The following is a 25,379-nucleotide window of genomic DNA, read 5'->3' as shown; positions in this document are numbered from 1 at the left end:
ACTGAGATTTCGAAGCTTATTGCTATCAAACTCATTCATATAATACTCAGTAAATCCCTTTATCCAACTCTTATCAAAATCACCAAATGAATTAAATAGATTCAAACTAGTCACACCAAGTTGGTACTCACAACATCAAAATGGTATTAAAGCTTTTGAAGATGCAAATATTAATAACATAAAAAATTTCAACGCGCAAATAATGAGAATATACAACACGAGAATGCTCGAACTTTCATGAAAAGTAACCACCATTCAACGCCGAAATTATTATATTATCATGATTATCACAAAGAAAAAAAGACATCACCCATTAATAAATTATTATTTCTTATATTTTGTAATCGTTGCTTTGTAAGAGCAAGAAATCTCATAACATTGACAATATCTTGATCCATACTTCATTAATATGGAGTTCAACTCATTTTTCATCATTAGAACTTTCCACATCAACTACAACATAAAAGTAAAATCAAATTTATTAATCATACTCACAAGACTTTTAGCAACAAATCTGTTAGTATAATTTGAATATTCATGTCCGGTAAATTCAAGCACATGAATAACTGACTGAAATAGAACAATAATGTTATCCAATGTTCTATAATGAGAACTAGTGAGTATCACTTGTACAGTAAAGTCTACATTCTTGGTTTAATCCTCGATTAGTATGCACTTCACTTGATATGAACAACTCTTCTAACTTTTCAGCTTGATGCTCTCAAAGTAATTTTTTGCGCTTAAAAGATGCTCTAACAATATTTGTTACATTAGTAACTAAAAAAAATCATCTACATTTGAATCATACTTTGCAAGAGCTACAAGTGTTAACAATAATTGGTGGTCAAAATAATGAACGCAATATGCCGATGAAGTCTATTTAAAATCAAAGTCTTAAGGTTATTTAGTTCCCTCTTTATGTTGCTAGCTCCATCATAACTTTTTCCAAAAATTTGAGATAGACTTAATGAGTGATCTGAAAGAAAATAATAGATTGTCTCCTTTAATAAACGAACACATGTATCACTAACATTAATAATGCTAACAAATCACTCTATTACGTCTCCTTCTTTGTGACATATCTTAGAACATGCGTCATTTGTTCCTTTTCTGATATATCATTCGATTCGTCAACTAATATTTTAAAATAATCTCCATCTAAGTCTTCAATAATAGCTTTGGTTGTTTCTTTAGTACAAGAATCTACAATATCCTTTTGAATACTTGGATAGCACATCATTTCATTTAGGAGCATTTTCTAAAATAATTCTTCCAACATCGTGTTTAATATCCCTATACCATTTAAAAAGTTTAAGAAAGATACCTCTATTTCAAAAAGATCGATTTTCATCATGCCGACAAAATGATAACCCTTGTCTTAGGAGAAATCTTGTCACATTGACTAAACACTTAAGCACACTTTTTTCTTTCTTCCATTTCATGCAAAGGAAGTGTTTATTGACTGTGACTGGTTCATTAAAAATCAGGTATTTTTTGAACACTTGTCGTGAACATTATTCATAGCACCAACAAGAGATCTAAATCTTTCAAGAGCCATGTTCCAAAAATAATTTCACTCATATTTTCAGGACTTTCACATTTATTTTTATATAAATAGCAACACAAGAAAAATGCAACATTTTTTGTCATGTTGTACTCTAATCACACATGACCTTTAAATTGATTAGGACAAAATTGATGCATTTTCTTTTCAAATTGAATTTAGAAATTTCATGTTCTTTTGATTGACAAGGTTTTTTGAGGATATAATATCATCACGTATATTAGGTTTATATCCTGCAATGAGTTTTCTAATTCTTGGATCAACTGCAAGAAAATCTATATTCATATCTGGAATAAATGTATTTTTTTGAATTTCTAAAACCACGGATGAGACAGTAGATAGATGAATATAACTAGAACTTGAATGACCAAATATCCATCTCGATTCACAAGATAATTGCATACAAAACAAAATTCAATTCTATTTTATTTTATCCTAAATACAATTCACATAGTTCAATCAATTCTTACAGAAACCCATGACTCTCTATCGACAATCAATTTAAACAATAAATTTTTGTGTAAATTGTAATGAGTCAATGATCACAAATCCTTCAATCACACAATTTGTATTTATTCCACAATTTAATTTTCAAATTAAATAAGTTGGTAATTAAAAAAAAATTGTATTTTATCTAAAAAGTATTGAAGGACTCAAAATAAAATAAAAATTAAACCATAAATCCAAGAGCTTGAGATTTTAATTCTATTGATCAAGTAAAAAAAAGATTCTTTAATCTAATTTTTAGAGTATTAGAAATAAGTGAAAGTTCTAAAAAAAGCTTTGATGTCTAACTTTAATCAAAACACCATATCTTATTACCTTACTTTTGTGTTTTGATTTTGTGAAGAAAAAACTTTGATGCCCTTTCTTTGAGACAAGAAGAAGAAGGGTTTTAATTATTCTTTTTTAACAAGTGGGAGAAGTGAAAATTCAAGTTAAAGTAAAAGTTTGAAAAGAAAAGAAGACAAACTTTTTTCTTAAAAATTAATTGAGTTATTTTTTTAGAAAACCTTAAGGAAGTACGAAAGTGAGAAAAAGAAAAAGTTAATAAAAAAGTAGATGTCCAAAGTTAGTAACTTAAAATTGAGACTAAAAAGGTATATTTTATGTGAAAAGTTGAACTGCTAGCGAGATTCAATCCCTCGACCTAACAGGCCCCACATACGAAACTTTAAGTTCCACGCAGAACAAAGCATCAATCAGTGTTTTTGTTCAATGGGTGCTAATGTGTATTATATATCCTTTTTTGCAGATTTTCTGTACAATTATACAATAAATTTATCGAGGTTAATGGGTGCTCGAGCACCCACACGCACCGCGTGGATCCACCTTTGTTCATATCTATAGTTTCATTTTTCATGCTAAAGTTTGTATATCTCGTTGATTTTTTCAAAAAATTATACAAATTCAAATTTAAATAAATGAAAAAGATGGACAATAATTTCGGTTATGAAAATGAAAAACAATTCTACAAATTATAAATTATATTTAATTAGAATTTCTTATCTGAAATAACTTTTCTATCGGGAAGAACACAATATCACTGATTTTCTAAGATTAAGAAAACTTCATTAATACAAATGGTCCTCAATTGATTCTTTGGTAATTATATAACAAAATGTAAATTATTTTAGCAATTTAGTTCATTATTTTTAAATTTAGAAATAGATTCAACTCAAAATCGTCAATCGAGCTTAGGCTTTCATTTTTTTGCTCTAGGATTCTTGTGTTTGACATGTGTCGACGAGCTCGTTTGAGTCTACCTTTACATATTCGGTGATCACCAAGTACCACCTTGGTTTACCTTTTAACCCTTCAGATTTCCTCCTTGCGCTGTTGCTGCGATGATCAACAAGGTTGCCTTTATCATTTGATGAGTTGACTTTTCATTTGGAGTCCTCGACCTGTCTTGATAGACGCAAGTGTTGTGCACTGCCACTTTAGGGGATGTCATGCTTACTTGTGATTTGCCTTTCTTGTTTGACAATTGTCAATATGTAGTTTGTACTTCTTTTTGCATTTTGTTCATTATTTTAAACATTCATCCTTACCTTGTCCATTAGCCTTCGTAGCTGTAAATCATCATGATATCATCAGAATAGGAGATAATTAAGCATTGAGGATACTAATTATTTAGATAAATAGATCTCAAATCAGTGCACTACCACTCATCAACACCCCCTAAGTTAATTTTGCTTGTCTTCTTCAAGTAAATCAACAACAAAATTATCTCAATAAGGGTGTCAAGAATAGTAGTCAATGAGAGCTAACATGCAAGTGTCATTATAAGACTACTCTCAATAACTACACTCAATCATGATACAAAAATCTTCAAAAGATAACTAGCCGATTTCCATACAAGCTCAAGCTCACTTCAGTTTCTTCTCTAATGCAAGACCATGTTTCAATAATGCATTCAAGTGCCCTCACATCAAGAACGATTCTATTATCTCACAATGCAAATCAACAAAGAAATATGGAGTCAATGCAACTCTCACTCTCTCAAATATAAACACATAAAAACTTTGTTCCATATTTTCCTATCATCACACAACCTAGTTCAAGAAAGATCTCAAGGGTATTTCAGGCTTGTAATGGGGCTGCGGTTTAAGGTATGGTCAATTTGGCTCGATGACTTCACATTTTCGAAGCATTGTTGCAATTATCTTCTTAAGTTCTTTTCATTCTTAACCAATTTAGAACTCAAACTTTGACTTTTCACTCATTTTATTGGAATCCCCTTTATTTCATCACTTTTCTTTTTCATTTCCATGTTTCAAAGCATTTTCATTACTATACTTTTTTTATAAGGAGGGGGTTCAAAGTTGAGCTTTACTTTCATCTTTCTTTTTCCTTCACTTGGTTTTCATTCCTCCTCCTTTTAACACCCCCAACTTAGGACTTTGGCCTAAGTTGAATATCCAAACATAAGAATGGTTCAAAAAGGATTTTGGGTGAGAAGGTAGGGATAATTTGACTCAAGAGGCTTTCTTTTGGTGTTGTTAACAATGTGTTAGGCTAAATGGTGTAAAAATATTTGCACACGTTCATAAGGTAGTCACAAAAGATTATGAGCATTTGGATTTCCTCTTTGAAATAATGCCCAAGATCACGCCTCACATTTACCAAGATTTAAAAATTATACTAACAAAACAAATTTTTAGGAATCTACACACATGCTTTCAATTAAGACCTCACCACACATAAAATTTCAAAATACACTTATATAGAACATCCCAAAAAGATCAAAACCGAATATGCGATATTCATTTCAAAGTTTACATCAAAAAACATCTAGTCAAGAAAAGGTTCAAAGAGATCACTCAAAAGTGAAACCACATCAATTTCATTCTTGCAACACTAACACTATACATCATGTTCATCATGATTACTATTCAAGACAATGATATTGAATACAATCGAGCCTCGAATCATTATCAATGAAAACTCAAGCATTTCAGAATATTTCAAACTCATGTAGGGTTACAAAATTGAGAGAAAACTAAAAAGGGAAAAGAGATAAACTAAACCAATTGAAACATAACATTATAATAATAACAAGAGTAAACGAATACTATCATTGAAAACTAGAAAGTAACAAAATACAAAGAAACAAGGGGACTATTGGTTCAGAATCCCTCAACCCACAAAAAAGAAATAAGTAGTGTCCTTAATGCAAAGAAAATAAAGTACAGAGATAGAGTCTAAGCCCGTGGAGAACTCTCATAAAAAGTCTCAAGAAAGGAAGCATCACACTTAGGCATCAGTTCGTGGCAAATAAAATCACTAGAGGCAGCAAGAAGTATCAACTGGGGGCTTGGGTGCCTGTCACAACACTCGGAGGAATGGTGGAGTTTGAAGAGACTTTACTAATACCATATGTTGAAGTTTCCCAAAGGTATCTATGAAGGGTTGCATGAACAATCGCATCTTCGGTCTCATGCAACTCCATTAGAGTCTGTGCAATACCACTTTCATCCTCCTCACGACTCAATTCCTTCTCATCTCTCTCCTCAACCAACTTATCATTAGCCCTCCCAACATACATATTTGCATCAACAACACATCTACACACTAGATGTAAACTCATTGCCAGACATAAGTGGTGGCACATAGGCTAGTACATCTGGCAGGGGAACATCGCCCCATAGCATAGAGAGGTTGGTAGATTATAGATGAGTTGCGTTTGCTCTCAAAGTAGCAAGGTCTCCCCTCATGGTGTATAGTGCACCAAAACTACTCTCGACCTTCTCCTGGCCTATGATCTCACAGTAAGGTTTTCCAACCTCACACCATGAGCCTCAATCATCCCCGTAAACTTATTCACTATGTCCCTCAAAGGAGACAAGAACCGCTCAATAGCCATTTTTATAATCCGAGGCATGTCCTTATAAACCCTTGCGACTCTAACATCCTCGGATTGACCACAACTATCCATTTAATATATCAGTGCTTGGGTTAAGGGGGGGCATGAGTGCGGGTAGGAACAATAGCAGCACAACAATAGAAGAAGTACAAAGCAATAGTAGCAGCGAAAGAAGGCATAGTCTAAGAGGAATATATACATGCCTACTTCATAGAAGGAGTAGGTGTGCTGGTCTCATATGCTAGACTCAACTACGGGAATAGTATCTGGGGTGGAGGCTTTCTCCAAGCCGCACAGTCCTATAAATAATCAGCCTCAACCTTCGTATGTCATTGGACGAGAAAAATGAAAAATCTTAGGAGTGGAGGGATAGAATAAAACATGGTTGTAATCCACAAACTGATAGCAATCTTTTGCCTCCTAAAATAAGGTAACTTTTTGGATTTTCTGTTATGTGCAATTTATAGGTCACGTGTTTTTTAGTAAGTAAAAATCATACCTGTAGTATTACTTTTTTCATGAGTTTCATATATTTAACGGTAAGGTGTTTGCGTTTTCTAACTAAACTATAGTTAGCTATTTATCAAAACAAACCTCTAAACATACTAGATCAAGTGCCTCAATAGAATCACAAAAGGTCATGTCACGAGTTAATTAGACTTAAAAATTTCATCCTAATGGCCGCTGGCTCATTAATTTTGAGATATATTTTTATACTTAGTTGATGACGGTCAGATAGGAGACTTTCAAAATTCTGTTATTTTAAGCGTGATTTTGACATTACCTCTAACTTTTGTATATATATATATATATATATATATATATGAATTTTTTCTATATGTTTTACAATAATATATGTAGTATAATTCCACAAGTAGGGTATGGAGAGGATAATATGTATATATCTTATTTCTATCTTTGCGGGGTAAAATGTGGTCTCGATGGATTAAAGAAACACCCTTCGTGAAATTCATGACTTTGACATTATATTACCTTGCTATTAGATTTCGTACATCATAACGGAATTTATGACTTTGTCGGTGGTTTATAGGAACCAAGTCTGGGAGTATCAAAGGTGGGCTACAACACTTTCTAAAAATTGTCAAAGGTGATATTGAAGCGTCTCAATGCTAATGAAATTGATGAATCTTTAGAACCTCACTTCATGGGAACTATGAATATCTACATAAACTACTATCCACCATGCCCAAATCTAAGTGTTACCATAGGGGCTCACCGACACTGTGATGTGTCATGCATCACTCTGCTCTTCGAAGACGACATATGAGGCCTATATATTTGAGGGACTAAAGGCGATAATTTGATCCCCGTAAATCATATCAAAGGCACCTTAGAGATTAACATAGATGACTTATTTTAGATTGTTGCTCCCCAATACACACGCAAGTATACGTGGTCGCGCAAGTAATATAGTTTCTTTTAAAAACGAGTTATCATTTCCAAGGGACTTATGATCAATTTATATTTACACTTAATTCCACAATTAAAGAGAAAAGTAACTACTTCACAGATTGATTGTTTTGTGATTAACTACGACTATTATGGACTAGATATAAAGTAAACAATGATGAACGACTTTGATGTAATGTTTCACGCAAGATTTAAAGCAATTCCAGAGCTTTAACATATAATGAATGTCATATATCATAAGATCAGTTTAGAACTAACTTTAGTTGTCAAATTACTGGTTTATAGGATTAATAGTATGATCTGGGTTAACCACCTCTTGTCGCCTACCCCAGTTAGCTATCTAACTACATTGTTGAGCGGGAAGAAATAACTAACTAGCAAGCATTTATATTTCATCCTATTTTGTAACCAAGCAAGGTGTTCGTCTTCCGGGCATCAATCCTGAAAACTAATCTCCTCAATTTTATGGGTGGACGAGCTCTCTATATTCTCTGGTCTGTCTAATCTCTCCTATGATCAATAAAGATTTAGACAATAGATTTATTAATAGATGGACAGTCAAGAAATAATAAAACAAGAATATAAAAGTATTTTAAATTGACAACCGACAACCGAAGATTAATTCATAAAGCCTCAAATACTCAACAATCAGTTCATAGCTACAGCCCACTAGGGCGTTTAGCCACTCATTCTCATAATAATCAATAAAATATAATTTTTCATAAACAAATCCATAAAATAAAAGAGTTAGGATGATTACAAACTCGATTCTTGCCCTTGCACACTAACCAAAACGTCGAACCTCAACAATGGCAGCCCTAGGATCTATTTATAGTGGTAGATAAAGTTCAAAACAAATCCTATTCAAATTAGAATCCTAGTTAATGTTTAAAACATGGAAAAGTCGATATTCGCTTGGGGCAGCGTGTCTCCATCCCGTCTAGCAACATCTGGGAATTTCCACATCTTGGCGTGGTACACCTTAGTTGCATCCCAAAACAGGCTCAGAGCGACAGGCCCTGGAGCGGCGCACCTGCCAGTGTGCCTCAACATTGGCTCTAAGAGACAAGCCCTAGTGCGGTGTCCCTGCCAGTGTGCCTCGCCTAGCTGCTTCCACAGTTAGTCATTTTTTTCCACGTCCATCTCTTTTCCTTGTTTGTCTTAGCTCCAACTGCAATTTCTCTGAGAGTTTTTGAAATTACTAATCATATGTGTAACTACTTAATCAACACAATCAACCACAAAATCAAGCTAATAACTAAAATCGTCCTTTAACACTAAAACATGGGCAAGTATCGACTACTTAGGCATATAAATATTCCTAAGATCACCACCCCACACTTAGACTTTTGTTTGTCCTCAAAACAATTATTAGACGATCGACTCTATTTAACAACCCCTTGGCTTTATCACTTCACCTTAAAATCAACCAAATATATTTAATCATGATCGTGCAGTATACATTGGATGCAACAATTTTCCATAAATATACAAAGTACAACACATGCTCAAAGAATGACTCCTTTCGGGCTAACATAAACTCATACCAACACATTACATTACTAGATACTCCTCTATATACCATAGATGCCCTCACTTGTTTATGCGTTTAGTAAAGCCTTTCACTCAAGCAATATCACAATCACAAGGCCTATTTTTTTCAAAACAATCAACTTACACTCAGAAGTGAAATTCTTACTTTCCTCAACATGCCATATGCGTGCCCCTAGTGTATTTCAACTTTCACATTGTACTTATCAAGGAATCAAGAGGACTTTGATTTGGTTGTAATGTTGGATTTAGGTAATGGAGGGAACATTTAGAATTCATTATAGTGACTGCTCCTCTATAATGCATATGTTCTTATTTAACAAACACCATCCTTCAAACTATTCTTTTCATTTAGTACACCCTTCATGACTAGACTCGATAAAGCAATAAACTACTATGTACACAATGAATACCCCCATCCGCCACATTTATAAAAATAAGCACTGTCCGTAGTGCACAAGCAAAACAAAGTAAAAGGGTACCAATACTTCTTGGGGCCTCTAGGCCTAGTCGTCGCCGCGATCGAACACCACTAATGCATTTGACTCATCCACAACATCATCGTCCTCCTCCTCATCCATGGCCTCATCAATAGTGGGCTCATCATCATCCACAGGGTCAGAAAATGCCAGACAATCTTGCACATATAGGCTACACTATCTATCAAAGGATAGCGATTTACCAAAGCCTCCATCTCATCGTCAGTGACTGCGCGACCTCCAATTCGCAACTGCAACTTAGCCATCCCAAACATGCATGCCATGACACTATCATCCCGTGCTTGCCTATCGGGGGCTGACAAAACAGGGCCATGGGATATGTCTAGCACCTTGGTGCACGTTACATGCACCAGCTAACCCGTCAGCTCAAGGTGCCTAGAAATAGTCATGTCCACCTCTTGTTCCTCAATCTCATGACTTCTCAGAAAATGGGTAATTAACCCTCCATTACAAAACTGTCACCTCAAGTTATTCCAGAACTTCATCATATTCTGTCGTAGAATCAACCCCACATTAATGAGCATCCCTTTCATCAACATGTACACCAACACCACCCTATGTCAAGTCACATCAGTCAAGTGTTTAGTGGGAAGGAACATGCTACACACTATCTTCAACCACACTGTAGCCACTTTTGAAATTAGCAAAATGGAGGGTGTTATGCCTCCCCGTGTCCTTACTCCTTTACCACCTAACATTAGACTCGACCCCACAAAAAATGTGTTGGAAATCCCTATATGGAGGTTTATCCTTCAACTTGTTAAACATGTCAGCATCACATTGTGGGGTCCCCAACACCTCATTCAGAACTCGAGTGGAAAATCTCACATCCTTCCCCCTCACAGGCATAATCTTATACTTAGTGTCAGTTAACCAGTTCGCATAAAATTCACGCACCAAAGTTGAATTACAATCGCCGGAATTATCAAACATAAAATGTAAGCTTAACTCATTCATAGTTCTATAGATAGACGAAAATTGAGACTGTAGCCTTACCTCATTCACATACTCATCCCCCATGTATTTCGCTTCCCATTGACACTTAAACCAGTCCCATCCATATTCTCCACCGCCTTCTTGCCAAATTTTTGTGTCGGTTACCGGCCACCAGCTGCCCGGAAGCTTCACCTTTTTGGCTTCTCTTTTAACCTGTAACATTCTTCACTTTGCGGGCCATTATCTTGCTATGAACAGAAAAGAAGAAAGAAAAAGTGACAAATATAAAGGGGGATAGTCAGATTGGGTATTGGGGAAAGGGAGAAGAAAGATTGGGCAATGAAGAAGAAGAGAAAGGGGAGAAGGGTTGGATTTATAGGGGTGAGAATGATAGAAGGGTGGTTGGAGGAGTTAATGGGGGTTAGTGGGTTTTAATGGTGGGAGGAGAAAAGTTTTGGGGAAGAGGAGGAAGAAGAAAATTGGGGGCGGGGGGTTGGGGGTTGAAATCGTGGGAATAGGGGAAGAATGGGGGATGTGGGGGTTTTATTTAGGGTGTTTCGGGTAAATTCTGGGCTAAACCCAAAATTTTAAGAAAGTGGGCCTGGCGCGGCGCGCCCGTAACGCGCCTAACAGAGGGCTCTGTCCTTATTGCTCTGGCGCAATGCGCCAAGCTTGGGGCGATGAGGGTGCGGCGCGCCTGAGAAGGGCCTCAGTCCATCTTGCTTTGGCGCGGCGCGCCTGCCAGTGCGCCTGAGAAGGGCCTCAGTCCTTCTGGCTCTAGCGCGGCCCGCCTGCCAGTGTGCCAACGTGCAAAATTTTTTTTTTTACCATTACAAACTAAGTTGCGAATAAAGAAAAATTTCCAAGTTACTAAAGCTAAACTAAAATCTAAAAATCTAGCCTAAGCTAAAAACACAAAATTGTAAAAAAAAATTTAAAAACAAACTACCTATCTATTATATATTAATCATCGGTTGCCTCCCATATAGCGCTTGATTTAACGTCATGGCACGACATAACTTGGATCATTCATCATTTAGCTCAAGAGACTCCCTATAAAGATCTTAATCATCACCAAAGTAGTGCTTCACTCTTTTCCCATTGACTAAGAACGTGGGGCGAGTTTCCCCTTGTAGTTCTACGACACGATGCTATGTCATTCTTACAACGTCATAAGGACCATCTTATTTTGACTTAAGTTTTTCAGGGAACAACCTTAGTTGCGAGTTGAAGAGTAATACCTTATCTCCCAGATTAAAGGTACGAGCCACTATGTGCTTGTCATGCCATCTCTTTGTCTTCTCTTTATAAATCTTGGCATTCTCATTAGCGTGAACCCTAAACTCTTCAAGTTACCGGCTAGCTCTAGGTCCAAGTTTAATTTCTTTATAGCCAAATAAGCTTGATGCTTCAATTCTGCCGAAAGGTGACATACTTTTTCAAATACGATGTGGTAGGGAGAAGTCCCTATAGGCGTCTTGTAATTAGTCCTATATGCCCACAAAGCATCATCCAACTTTTCAAACCAGTCTTTCTTTTGTGAATTCACCGTTTTCAGCAAAATCTTCTTGACTTCTTGATTCAATACCTCCACTTGGCCACTAGTTTGAGGGTGATAAGCTATAGCAACCTTATGGCGAATACCATATTTAGCAAGGAGGTTCTTAACAAGATTTCTAATGAAATGCTTACCTCCATCACTTATAATTGCTCTTGGAGTGACAAAACATATGAAAATGTGTTTCTTGATCAATTTGATCACCACCCTTGAGTCATTAGAAGGAAAAGCGACAGCCTCAACCCATTTGCTCACATAATCAACTGCCACAAGTATATAGAGGTTTCCATTTGCTGGTGGGAAGGGACCCATAAAGTCAATATCCCATGCATTAAGAATTTCCACCTCCAAAATATTGTTGAGGGGCATCTCATGCCTTCTTGAGATGGTACCCAATCTTTGACACCTATCACAACCCTTCACAAATTCCATAAAATCTTTAAACAGAGAGGGCCAAAATAAACCGGATTGTAGTACCTTATGAGCCGTGCTCTCTCCTCCATGGTGACATCCATATGGGCTTGCATGACAACTCTCAAGCACTTTGCGAACCTCAGTTTCCGGAATGCACCTGCTCATTACACTGTCTACGCCTTGCTTGAACAAGAATGGTCCAACCCAGATGTAGAACTTTGCATCATGATTTAGCTTTTTTTCTTTTGTTGGGTGGTTGCACCCGGTGGAAAATCTCCACTCGCTATTAAGTTCACAATGTCCGCATACCATGACACTAGAGAGATATCCAGATCCATCAATTGCTTATCTGGAAACTCTTCCAGGATTTGCTCACCCTCATTTACATGTGAGAAGTCCTCCAACCTAGATAAGTGGTCAACTATCTAATTTTTTGTACCTTTTTTTTTATCTTTGATCTCAAGGTCAAATTCTTGGAGAAGTAACATCCAACGAATCAACCTTGGGTTAACATCCTTCTTATTGAATCGATACCCAATAGATGCATGGTTAGTGAATAATTACTTTGGTGCCTACCAAATACGATCTAAACTTGTCGAAGGCGAACACTAGAGCTAGCATGTCCTTCTTAGTCACTGTATAGTTTGCTTGTGTGGAGTCAAGGGTCTTGCTAGTATAACTAATAGAGTGGAACACTCTATTCTTTCTTTGTCCCAGCAATGCACCCACTTCTACATCACTAGCATCGCACATGAGTTCAAATGGTACCTCCCAATCCGGCGCAATTAGAATAGGAGCCTCATTTAAGCTGTGTTTCAACAACTCAAAAGCTCTCAAACACAATGCATCAAACTCAAACTTCACCTCTTCTCCAAAAAACTGAACGTGGGTCGTGCAATCATGGAAAAATCCTTGATGAATCGCCGCTAAAAACCTGCATGGCCAAGAAAACTATGCACCCCTTTTACAGACATAGGAGGGACAATTTCTCAATGACTTCTACTTTGGACTTATCCACTTCCAAACCATATTTAGACACCTTGTGTCCTAATACTATCCCCTCTCTAACCAGAAAATGACACTTCTCATAGCAAGTACATTGTCAAGATTTCAGAGACATACCTCAAAGGACTTCCCAAAGACTGAAAAGTCATCCATGAATACCTCCACAAAATCTTCTACCATGTCATAAAAAATGGCCATCATACACCTTTGAAAAGTCACCGGGCATTGCAAAACCCGAAGGACATACATTTGAAAGCATATGTTCTATAAGGACAAGTGAATGTGGTTTTTTCTTGGTCCTCCGGTGCCATCAGGATCTGGTTTTACCCTGAATACCCATATAAGAAGTAATAGTAATCCTGCCCTGCTAGTCGGTCAAGCATCTGATCAATGGATGGAACATGGTAGTGATCTTTTCGGGTAGCATCATTCAATTTCTGGTAATCCATATAAATACGCAACCCAGTCACTGTTCGAGTAGGGATCAGTTCAATCTTTTCATTACTTACCACAAATATACCTCTCTTTTGGGAACACATTGTACAGGACTCACCCACCCTATCAGAGATTGGGTATATAATTCCAGCATCCAACCACTTTATAACCTCCTTCCTTACCACTTATGTCATCACAGGGTTTAGATGGTGTTGATGTTGTGCTTTAGGTTTGTGGTCTTCTTTCATGTAAATTCTGTGCATACACAATGCTGGACTAATTCCATGAATTTCGTCCATCTACCACCCAATTGCTTTATTTCTTCGCTTTAATATCCTCAATGCATCCTCAAATACACATACCTTAGTCACCCGGTAGAGTCTTTAGTTCCAACTTGGGGGCTTGTAGTATTGATGGTTTTGGTGGAGGTACCAACTTGTGAGATAATGACTCTATTTGAGTCTTACGAGTGTCTACTAAAGCTAGATTTAAACATGACTCCATCTATTGAGCTTCAATATCTCCCTCTAACTCATGACCCCGTAACACTTTATCTAACAGATATTCAGGAACAAGCAAGTGTGATTCTACCATGATATCAACCCATAATAGCAGACAACTCTTCATAAACAGAAGGAAATTTTAACGCGCGGTATACATCGAACACTTCTACCTTATCATGTGCTATCATAGTTAGTTATCCAGCTGCTACATCAATTAATACCCTACCCGTGGCCACGAAAGGCTGTCCCAAGATGAATGGGACTTGAGAATCAGGTTCAGATTCTAGAACCACAAAATCTACGGGAAAAATTAACGAACCTACTTGCACTAACACATCTTCTACCACCCTTCCGGCCTAGCAATGGATTTATCCACGAGTTGGAGAATAACAGTGGTCCTTTTCGGACTACCCAACCCAAGCTTTTGATATAAAGATAAGGGCATTAGATTTATACTTTCCCCTAAATCACATAACCCCTGGTCATGAACACTTTGCCCAGTAGTAATTTGCAAAATGAAACTACCCGGATCCTTTAACATTTTGTGCAGTCTTGTTGGATCCTTGAGCTGCACTCCTCAGTAAGTGCTACAATTTCGTACTCTGTGAGCCTCTTGTTGCTCGTTACAATGGTTTTCACGTATTTAGCATACTCCAGTATACCTTGCAAAATGTCAACCAAAGGTAGGTTAAAGTGAACCTATTTAAGAAGGGAGAGAAACTTACCAAATCATTCATCTTCATTCTGATTCTTTAGAATTTGTGGAAACGGAGGCGGTAACTTCTTTTAAGGTGTGGGTACCTCAACATTTTGATTTTCTACTACCTCTTGTAGTGCTTACCACTGCAATTGCTTTGGGTTAGGCTCAGTATCATTAGACAACCCACCTTGGGGACGTAAGTTCAAAGAATTAGCCACTTGCGCAACTTGTTTCTCTAAACTGAATTGGGACATGTGGATGTTCCTGATGTTCTCATTATTCTAGCATTTAATTTGGTCCCCATTTCAAACATAAGGTTTTGGAATAGCTCTTCATTGGTCATCCCACCTTTGGATACACTTTGGTTGGGATTTTGGTATGGTTGCCCGACCCCTTGGGTACGGTATTGATTTGCACCTTGTACTTGATTTTGGTTTCGGTTCCCATCCCAATAAAAGTTAGGTTGGTTTCTACAACTAGGGTTGTAACTGTTTCCATAATTTTATTGGCATTGTCCCTTTTGCACATTACCCACATAATTAACAGAGTCTAGGTTTGCCTCATATTGTTTAGTGTCATGGGTTCCACTACCACATACCCTATACCAATTTGTTGCTTGTTGCACCACATCTAGCGATGCTTGATTTAGAGCCAACTGCTTAAATTGTACGGTCATGCTATGCTGCATTGCATCAATCTTGGCATTTGAAGCAGTAACTTTGGTCCACATCTAAAATCCCTGCAGCCTTTTGGGTTGTGGTTTGAGAAATGTCTTATCAAGTAAACTGAAGAATTCTTCACTTGTTATGGATAGGGCTTGTCCACCTGCTGCACTATTAAGAAGAATATGAGCATTTTATTCCAAACCCTCAAAGAAAGCGTGATCTAATACCTCATTAGTTTGTATTTGGTATGGGAAAGCAATTAACATTTGTTTGAATCGTGCCCACACTGGTACATATATTCCCCGTGCTTTTGAGCAAAGTTTGTTATTTCACCTCTCAACTTGGTGATTTTTTTGATGGGTAGAAACGACTTAAGAACTTCTTTGTGAGACCATAACAAGTAGTAATGGATTTTGGTGGTTCAAAGTCTAATAATCTCCTTGTAGCTCCTAGCAACGAGTATGGAAACAATGTTAGTCTAACATAGTCCGGTGAGACTCTAAGTGGGATGTAAGTATGAATGATGTCTATGAAATTCTTAATATGGAGTTGAGGATATTCATGGGGGAGATCTGTGAATTGCCCATTATAATGGAGAATTTGAACCATATTCTACTTTAATTCGAACCTTCCATCGGTGGAGATTCCTAATACTCGATTCCAAATTAGTGGTGAAAGGGACTGCCACATCTCGCACTAGTCGTGTTGGAATGATAGGGACATGAGGGGGTATTTGTAATACTCTAGAGGTCTAAGACCTCATCTAGAGCCTCATGTGTTGAACAAAGAATTAGAACACTATTTTACAACCTATAATAATAATGTTAATGAATCATTTAGGAAGTTTCAGAGTCAAAACGTCAAGGAACGTCCATGATGTCCAGTGAATTTTGAAATAGAGGTTAGTATGCCTTGGCATGTTTCATGGGGTTTTCAGAGTCAAAAATAAGTGAAATTTGGTAAAAAGGTTCTATATATGTATTATAAGGTGTTTAGGATCGAAACGTCTGGAAACGACTCCCCAAGGACCACCCTAAGGGTCCTTGAGGAGGACCCTTCCAAAATAACAAAAAACTATCAAATGACAGTGGCTACCTATGACACCAATTTACGAGTTGTCGATGGATCCATAGATAATGCCTTAGTTAATTCTCAAAATTTCCCAAAAATCAAGTCTTTGAACTTAATGATGGACGTGCAGTATGGGGGCGTAGACTGACCCACGGACCGTATGTCGGGGTCTCGTAGGTCAGGTCTGGTTTTCACTGTTGCATTTTAAGTTGATTCTTTTAATTAATTAGTTGGTTAGTTCGTTAATTAATGGTTATAGGGTGTCTAATTAAGTTATTTAAGGGACTATATGAAGATCTAACACTCATTAAACTAACCTAACCCATTTTAATTCCCAAATTCATAATCCTCTTCGTTCTCTCTACTTTCTCTCTCTATTCCCCAAGACTCCATTAAAGATCAATGCAAGGTCACATGGGCTCCAAGATTCAACTTTCTCTCCATCTATATTCATTAATAGCTAAGGTATGGAAACTCTTCACCTTTTGGGACTTCTTTCCCCGAAGGCTTCTTCAAAATTTGATTTCCAAAAGTTGAGAAAACATGTGTTTCATTCTTAATCTGAAATTAATCTTTCAAACTGTATTGTTCTTTGGTTATTTTGATTGTTATTGATATATATGATTTATTATTGGTGAATTAGGGTAGTTCTTCATGTTAGACCTAGTTCTATAGAAAAGATCATGAATTGACCCTATTTCCCTAACCCTAGGTTATGAATTGATGTTGAATTGAATAGTGATATTGCAATTGACTTAGTTATTGTGTTAATTACTATTATATGATGATAATAAGTCTATTAATGGATGAATATGGTTGGTTAATGATAAGACCATGTAATAAAGGCGTGTGAAAGTAAATTGGTAAGACTTATGATCTTGTATCCTTACTTCAATTGTGATGGCTTGTACTTGATTATGATGTTTAATTGAAGTATTAATTGTGATTTTATTAGATAGGTGATGATATGATGAATGTAATTGAAATGTCTTGATTATATGGATTGTGATATTTTGATTAAGGTATGATGAGATAATGTTGATTGTGGATCACTTATGTGCCTTACATGACATGATGATGATAATGTGTTAATATCATATATGAGAATTGTATTGAAAGGAAGTTCTCATGCAATTCTAAATGAGCTAATGATTATGATATACAAGGGGTTAGTCTCCTATGACCTATACTAAGCTATGATGATGAATAAAGGCTTAAAGACACTTCAAAAAGGGACTTTAGCTTAACACCGAGTGAACTAGTTATGAGAGGTGTCCCTTCCCAATGTGGGAAGGTAGGTTCACAATAATTCTCGTGAGATAGAAATTACAATGCAATTGTGCATAAAGAGGGTCTTAAGTATGTCTCCTAGTTCTTGAACTATGTTGCCCCCATAGGAAGACTAGCTAGTGCATCCACCTAGAATGTTATGATAATGTTTTGGTTCTACCTTGGCAAGTAGACCACCTTCTTTCGGTTTAGGGTTTCATGACATCGGATTCCATATTTAGAACATGTGGTCTATGTTGGTTAAGGAAATTGTTCCCGAAAGTAAAATTAAAGTGTTAATGTAAACTCTAACTCGGATGACTAAGGGGTTCTTCTTAGTATAGGTAGGGGTATGTGATTCTACCTATGCATTGCACTAGTTTGGCCTTAAGGGGAAATCTTAGGAGGATGTTCTTATGTTTTTATGACTCTAATGATATGCAATTGTTGACTTTACATGTGGATGACCTATATGATGTTAAGCTCACATATGAATAGTTATTGATCTATATTGCTAAATATGATTATGACTACTTATGATGCCATGTTATATGAAGTTAGACATTGCTTGTGATCCTTTGTTGGGTTTACTTGGTTGTGTAGGGTTATGAGATCTACTTGATTATTGCACTTGTAAGCTTGGTAACGTATTATGAGTATTGGTCTTGCATATGTTGTAATGTTATGAACTATATGCATGCTTTGTTGTTGTATAACATTATGTCGGAGTTGTTTTGGTTGCTCTAATATGCTACTATATATGTTGACTTGACTTTACTTGATGATGTTGGTCTTGTATTGTATATGGTCTTGTCTTGATGAATATGTGTTCATTGGCTCATGTGTGTTCTTGATTGTGTATAATGGCTTTTCAAAGTAAATTAGCATGGTTTTGAAGAAATGTCCCTTTAAGCGTGATTTCATTGTTTTATGTGCATATGTTTCCATACTTAGTACAAGTGGTGTACTAACCCATATCTCTATGTTTCTACAAATGTGTAGGTTCCGTCCATTGAGTTCCTAGGTGGTCAATTGAAGATGACTTGGACTCTTTTCTTGAAGTATTGGTAGGTCCTCATGTTCGAGGATGTTACCTTATCTATGCTCTAGCTTTGAAGTTGTATGATCATAAAGACTTTGTTCATTCCTTTATCATTTGAATATTGATGTAAGCCTATAATGGCATATTGACTTTGTATTGGCTATGTCCAATATTTGTACTAACTTTAGATGGTTCAATATGAGCCAAAGTATTAGACTAATTCCTATGTATCTTACGTTATCTAAATGAGAAGCCTATGTAAGCTTCATATGCGAGGATTGTAAGTAAACTCCACATGTAGTATGCAAGAGGTCTATGTGAACCTCACTATATAGATATATATATGAAATTTTTTAATTTTCCGCACTTTTTAACCTATGAAATGTAATGACGAATGCTAAGAGGCTAGTCTTAGTCCTCTCATAGGACGACGATGCCGGTTATGTCTAGGGGGTGCTCCCTGGTCGTGACAATATTCTTTGGTCATCAACATATTCCGGATTATTCAGATCCCTAGGGTTATTCTAGTTAAAACTTGAAAAAGTCGGAATTCGCTTGGGGCGGCACACCTCCACCACGTCTAGCAGCATATTGGAATTCCCAAATCCTGTTGCGGTGCTCCTCAATCGCGGCCCAAAGCAGACTCTGAGCGACAGACACTGCGCGGCGCGCCTGCCAGTGCGCCTCGCCTAGGTGCTTCTACACTTAGTCATTTTCTCCACATCCTTCTCGTTTACTTTTATTTTCTTTGGTCCAGCTTTAATTTGTTTGAGAGTTCTTGAAATTACTAATAAATGTGTGTAAGTGCTTTATCAACACAATTAACCACAAAATCAAGATAATAACTAAAGATCGTCTTTTAATAACACTAAAACATGGGCAATTATTGACTACTTAGGCATATAAAATATGCTTAAGATCATAGATCATGAGCAATAACTGATATAAGAGTATCGAGCATTGCATAACATTTGATTCGAGCACGACTCGAGTATCCATACTGTTATTTATGAATGCTAGCCTTGATAGTGTTATTGGTCCATTTCCACAAATGCTGAAAGATAGAGAAAAACCAATGTACAAACATGTTTTGCATTCTTATTATTGAGATTATTTCTACCGTAAGAGCCCTTCTCGTAAAGCATCACTATATTTTGCTAAAAGTTAATATTTTGATTTAAAAATTTCTTGTTATGTGAAACTTATTATATTTTCAAATTTTTTATCATGTAACGACAAAAAGTATCTCTTTAGTTACATGTGAGTTGGTATGATTGTGTCGTTAGCTTGTTTTGTTCTAATAAATTAATATTCTTATTTCACACTTTATCCTACTTTTTGTTTATAGTAACTTCACTCCATATTTTTTTCGTTGTGATATTGTAAGTTTATTCTTCTAATCGTTGGTGTGTAACAGTGTGATGATTTTAAACTTGAACTCTATAATTTGAAAAATGGGCTTTGTTTAAATATACCGAATATAGAATAAGAAAAAACATATACTCACGGTGGTTAGAAATTATCTCCACCATTAATTAAAGATCTCAAGTTTAGAAATATATTGGCATTTAGTTTTAAATAGGATACTGAATACAAAAAATAAGGGAAAAATGCTTAATTAAATGACGTTTATCATATTCTAAGATCGTGACCGGTAGTAAATATCTCCATCATTAACAATATATTTTAAGTTCAGAATGAATTTACTTTCACTCCTAAGACTGATATCAGATATAGGTAACAAAACCCCCAATCATCAAAGTTTGTTATAGCTAGTCTTTCAATGGCCAAAATTGACATCAAATATAGAGTTTTGATTATCAAATACTACACAAACTCTAAAAAACATTCATCCTTCCAACAAAAATTTATTCATGAAATATGATTCGTCAAATCCATCCAAGTTTGTCCTGATCATTTCGCCATTTGTTTACTAGCTCAAGTCATTCAAAAACTGTGTTGATGTAGAATGTAGTTTCTGACGTTTCAACTAGTATAAATAAGTGTATAATTTCTCATTCTTGAATTTTGAGCATGTGACATAGTTGAAATTTAGTAATTTACATTTGACACTATCTAATACATTTGGAGAAAAGTAAATTAATGTGTCTATTTTCTGCCAAACAAACAACACAAATATGGTGAAGATTTAGTAATTTACAGAAAAATGAACTCAATCTTATGGAATTTTTTTCTTCTATTAGATTTAAGTAGTATTACTTTTATGACTTTTTAATGCTTTTCCCTCTGTACTAAAAAATATAATACACATTTGATATATGTCCTCCCCATCAAATATTCTCAATTGTTATAATAATATATAACAATAAAATTATTATATTAAAAGTAAAAAAATAATGTATTAAATTATAGCAGTACTATTTTTAATGATAATTTTGTATGGATAATATAGAGTACAAGCATTTAGGGTAATACTTTAACCTTTCTTCAATAGAAAAACAAACTTAAAATTATGTAAGAAAATCAGAGCAAAACCCTAATAACCCTCCTCCTAAACCCCACCATAAAAACCCAAAATCTCCTTCTTCCATCATTTCATAGAAAACCCCCTTCTCCGCTCCCTTCCATCACACACCCCTCTCAAACCCACCATTAAAAAACCCACAACTTTCCTTGTTCCATTAGTACACACTAGTCAAGATTTAACACACAAATGACTTCATCAAAATTTGGACCAAATAATGACATACTTGATTACGTAATCAAGAAAGCAAATGGAGTAGAAGTCCTAATAGACAGAAGCCTTGAAACTATTCCAAATCAATGTATTAAATCAAAAAAGCACATACTAGACAAATTCCAAATGACAATCAAGAATCAATCCCAATAATTGATTTATCAAATTTCAAGGATCTAAATGTGAAAATCAATCCAAGAAGCAGCAAACAAGTAGGGTTTCTTCGAAATCATCAATTATGGGATCCTAATTGAAGTTTCTGAAGATTTGAAAGATGCAACACACAAGTTCTTTGGATTGCCAGCTAAAGAGACGTTAAGTATTGTAAAGACAAATATAGTGCTGGTGAATTTGAGTTGATGTTTTGGAGTGCTAATGGTGAGAAAAATGAAGAAGTTTTGGAGTGGAGGTATAGTATATAACATGATTGTAATCCACAAAATTTAGCAATCTTTGGACTCCTCTAACAAGCTAACTTTTTGGGTTTTCTGTTATGTGTAATTTATAGATCATGTCTTTATGAGTAAGTAAAAAACATACATGTAGTATTAATTTTTTCATGAGTTTCATATCTTCAACCATAAGAGGATGAGATATATGCAGATCTTATTACTACCTTTGTGGGGGTAAAACTGTTGTTTTCGATGGACTATGGAAATACTCTTAGTAAAATTCTTGAAATTGAAATTAAATTACCTTGTCATTAAATTTCATACGCTCTTAATTAAATTCCTCACTTTGTCACTATTTTATAGGAACCAAGTATTGCAGTGTCAAAAGTGCGCTACTCAACTTACTAAAAGTTGTTAGATGTAACACAAAGTATCCGAAAATAGACCAGATTACATATTTCTGGTGTTGCAGGTGGAACTGACGGACACCATCCATGGACCGTAGGAGGACCCACTATCCATCCTGCAGGTCCATGGTTAGTGTCAACAACTTCACCCAAAACTCAACCTAAAATTTTGGCTAAGTGTTGACCCACGGTCGGACCTATGGTCCGTTGATCAGATCACGGACCGTGGTCCGTATTCGTGGATCGATGCCTCAAAATCCCAGCTTTAGTCGCAAACGATGGTTGAACCGCACGAACTGTGAGTCAGTCCTTGGTCTGTCGATCTCGTCCGTTGGTGGCTTCGGAAGCAGTCAAGTCAGTGGTCTTTTGGTCTTTTCCTATTTTGCTGGACCCCTAAACTTTGTCATTTGACCCCTACATTATGAGGTTAAGCCTAGAAATAGAACTGGAACTTACCTACGTCAAATCATTAGTAAAAAATTAGAGAAATTAGAGCTAGAGAGGAAAAAAGAAGTCAAGTATCCTATTCAAGAACACAATAAGATTCTTACAGTTCCAACCCCAGAAATGAAAGATTTCTCTATGAAATTTGTCACCAGGTATGTTACATTGCACTAGTGGGTTTCTTTCACCCATTAGGTCCCAAGAATTAAGTCAAATTATTGATTTGCTACTATTAGCTAGACCTAGGGTTTCTAAAACTTCATTAGATTATCATGAAGTAGTTATTTAAATGTTCAAAATTAGATTATAATGTTATAACTTGTTTTCTTGCATGAATTTCAGATCCTTATATATGTAATTTTTTAGTTCTTGAATTACACATGCTAGGCCAAATATTTTAGTTATTTCAGACAGACATGCCTCAGTTTTAGAATGTGTCATTATTATCATAATAATGTTCTATTCTTAGTTTCCATATCGGTTTTGAGCTATCCAGCATATTACAGAAATTTAGTATTAATGTGTTAATAATTTAATCTATTGGGAGAAGCATTATATCGAGTTGGACTAAGGTTAGTCACCAATATAGTCCAAAACTATGAGCCACGTAAGTTGTAAGTCCCTTATGTGGGCATCATTTAAGTGATCACGCTAGCATGTATCTACAACTTCGGCCAGGTGTATTGGGTTCTCTCGATGGGGCGTATACATCGGACTCCACATTTAGCTCATGTGGTTTTATATTAGTTAATAGTACTCCCATAATTCAGTCAGATTCTATTGCATTAACCAAGTGTTCTATTTTCAGTCTCAACATATTATAGATTGGTCGTTGCATTTAGTTTACTTATGTTCAGTATTTCAGTATCCTTATCATGTTCAAATTATGTTATTGATTTATTCAGTTATATGTTATTTCACCTTTACTCTTCCCTCATGCTCAGTACCTTTCAAATATTGATGCATACTCTACGCTACATCTTCTTGTAATGTAGGTTCAGGTCCTCAACACAGATCACGCATAGATCGGTTCCTGATCTTCAGTTCAGCAACATCAGTGGTGAATCCTTATTATTAGAGGACTAGTGACATGACTATTTTTATTACGTTTTTTAATGACCAGGAGCACCCCCAAGTCGTCACACGGCGTACTCGACCTCTCGGATGTAAGACCCCGCAATTGACTTAGGTGAACTAGAGCCTAAAATGTTGGTCTTGGTGGTATAAGGTCCTAAATAGGTCTAATATATGGTATTGAGGCAGTGTCTAAGATCTTAGGTGCATTGGAAGTCAAACGTCAAGGGACGACTAGGATGTTCGACGACTAAGTCACCTATGTGCCTCATATGTAGTTATATGTGCTTATGTGTTATTCATGAGGTTATAAGGTCCTGAAATGAGTTATTATGATGTATATAGGCAGTGTGTCAAGTTTCGTGTAGTTTGGAGGTCAAACGTCCAAGAACATCCATGACGTTCGAAAGAGGTGCCTTGAATCGACCTTGTGTGTCTAGGCATGTTTCGTCGAGTTTTACGTGTTCACTTTGGATTAAATTCATGTGAGAGGTACTAAGCTCATATAAAATGATGTTTTGGTTGGAAACGTCCGAGAAAACATCCTCAAGGACCATCCAAGGGTCCTTGAGGAATGACCCAAAATAGTGCCAAGGCTGCCCAAGACAGCCCAAACCATGGAGGCAGTCGACGCCCACTGGGTCAATCGACGCCCCGTCGGTAGGGTCTCGTCGATTGGGACTTGGTATTGGGAGAGAGGAGACCTTTGTTGAGTCTCTTATCCAACCAACGGAAGGACATGATAGTCTGTTTGTGGACAAACGGTCCGTCAACTGCCAACCGTTGGAGAGTCTGTGTTCCTGCGCAGGCCACTGTTAAGTGTGGGGTGAAAGTGTAATCTCACCCCACTTACTGTAACGACCTGTTTAGTCGTTTTGAGCAGCAGATTTTATTTCTGGAAAACTGGCTAAGATTACGGACATCACGACGGACCGTCATAGGCACGACGGCCCGTCACAGATGTCTCGTTTCAGCATACTTAGAATTCTGAAATTGGGTACTGAAAATCGACTCTCTGTAATCGGTGACGGACCTGCAGGACGTGCCGTCACATCCACGACGAGCCGTCGTAAGCCCCCGTTGCAAAACACTTCAACTCTTGAGAAATTGGTACGGGAAACGAGTCTCTGACCGTCAGGACGGAGGTGCAGGACGGACCGTCACAGGTGTGACGGGCCGTCACAGTCCACTTGGATTTTAGGAGGTTGCGACGACCTGCGTGACGGACCGTCGCAGGCATGACGGGCCGTCACAGGTTGCGCAAATCCCAGGCAGAATCGGATTTCTTTACACGTTTTAAGGGAAGTTTTGGACTATTCTTTCCTTAATTATAAAGTTAGAGGGTTAATAT

General features: G+C 36.5%; 2 pseudogenes; both read left to right on the top strand.

Annotated features, from left to right (window-relative positions):
- Positions 1 to 6,259: 6,259 nt before the first annotated feature.
- LOC107013266 lies at positions 6,260 to 20,181 on the top strand (annotated as a pseudogene).
- Positions 20,182 to 21,687: 1,506 nt separating this feature from the next.
- The window catches only part of LOC114073889, a 37,208-nt pseudogene continuing 33,516 nt past the window's right edge, over positions 21,688 to 25,379 (top strand).

The sequence above is a fragment of the Solanum pennellii genome, chromosome 3, assembly GCF_001406875.1.
Source record: "Solanum pennellii chromosome 3, SPENNV200".
Taxonomy (NCBI): domain Eukaryota; kingdom Viridiplantae; phylum Streptophyta; class Magnoliopsida; order Solanales; family Solanaceae; genus Solanum; species Solanum pennellii.
The sequence above is the reverse complement of the archived record's forward strand: the minus strand, read 5'-3'. Positions and strand labels throughout refer to the sequence as shown.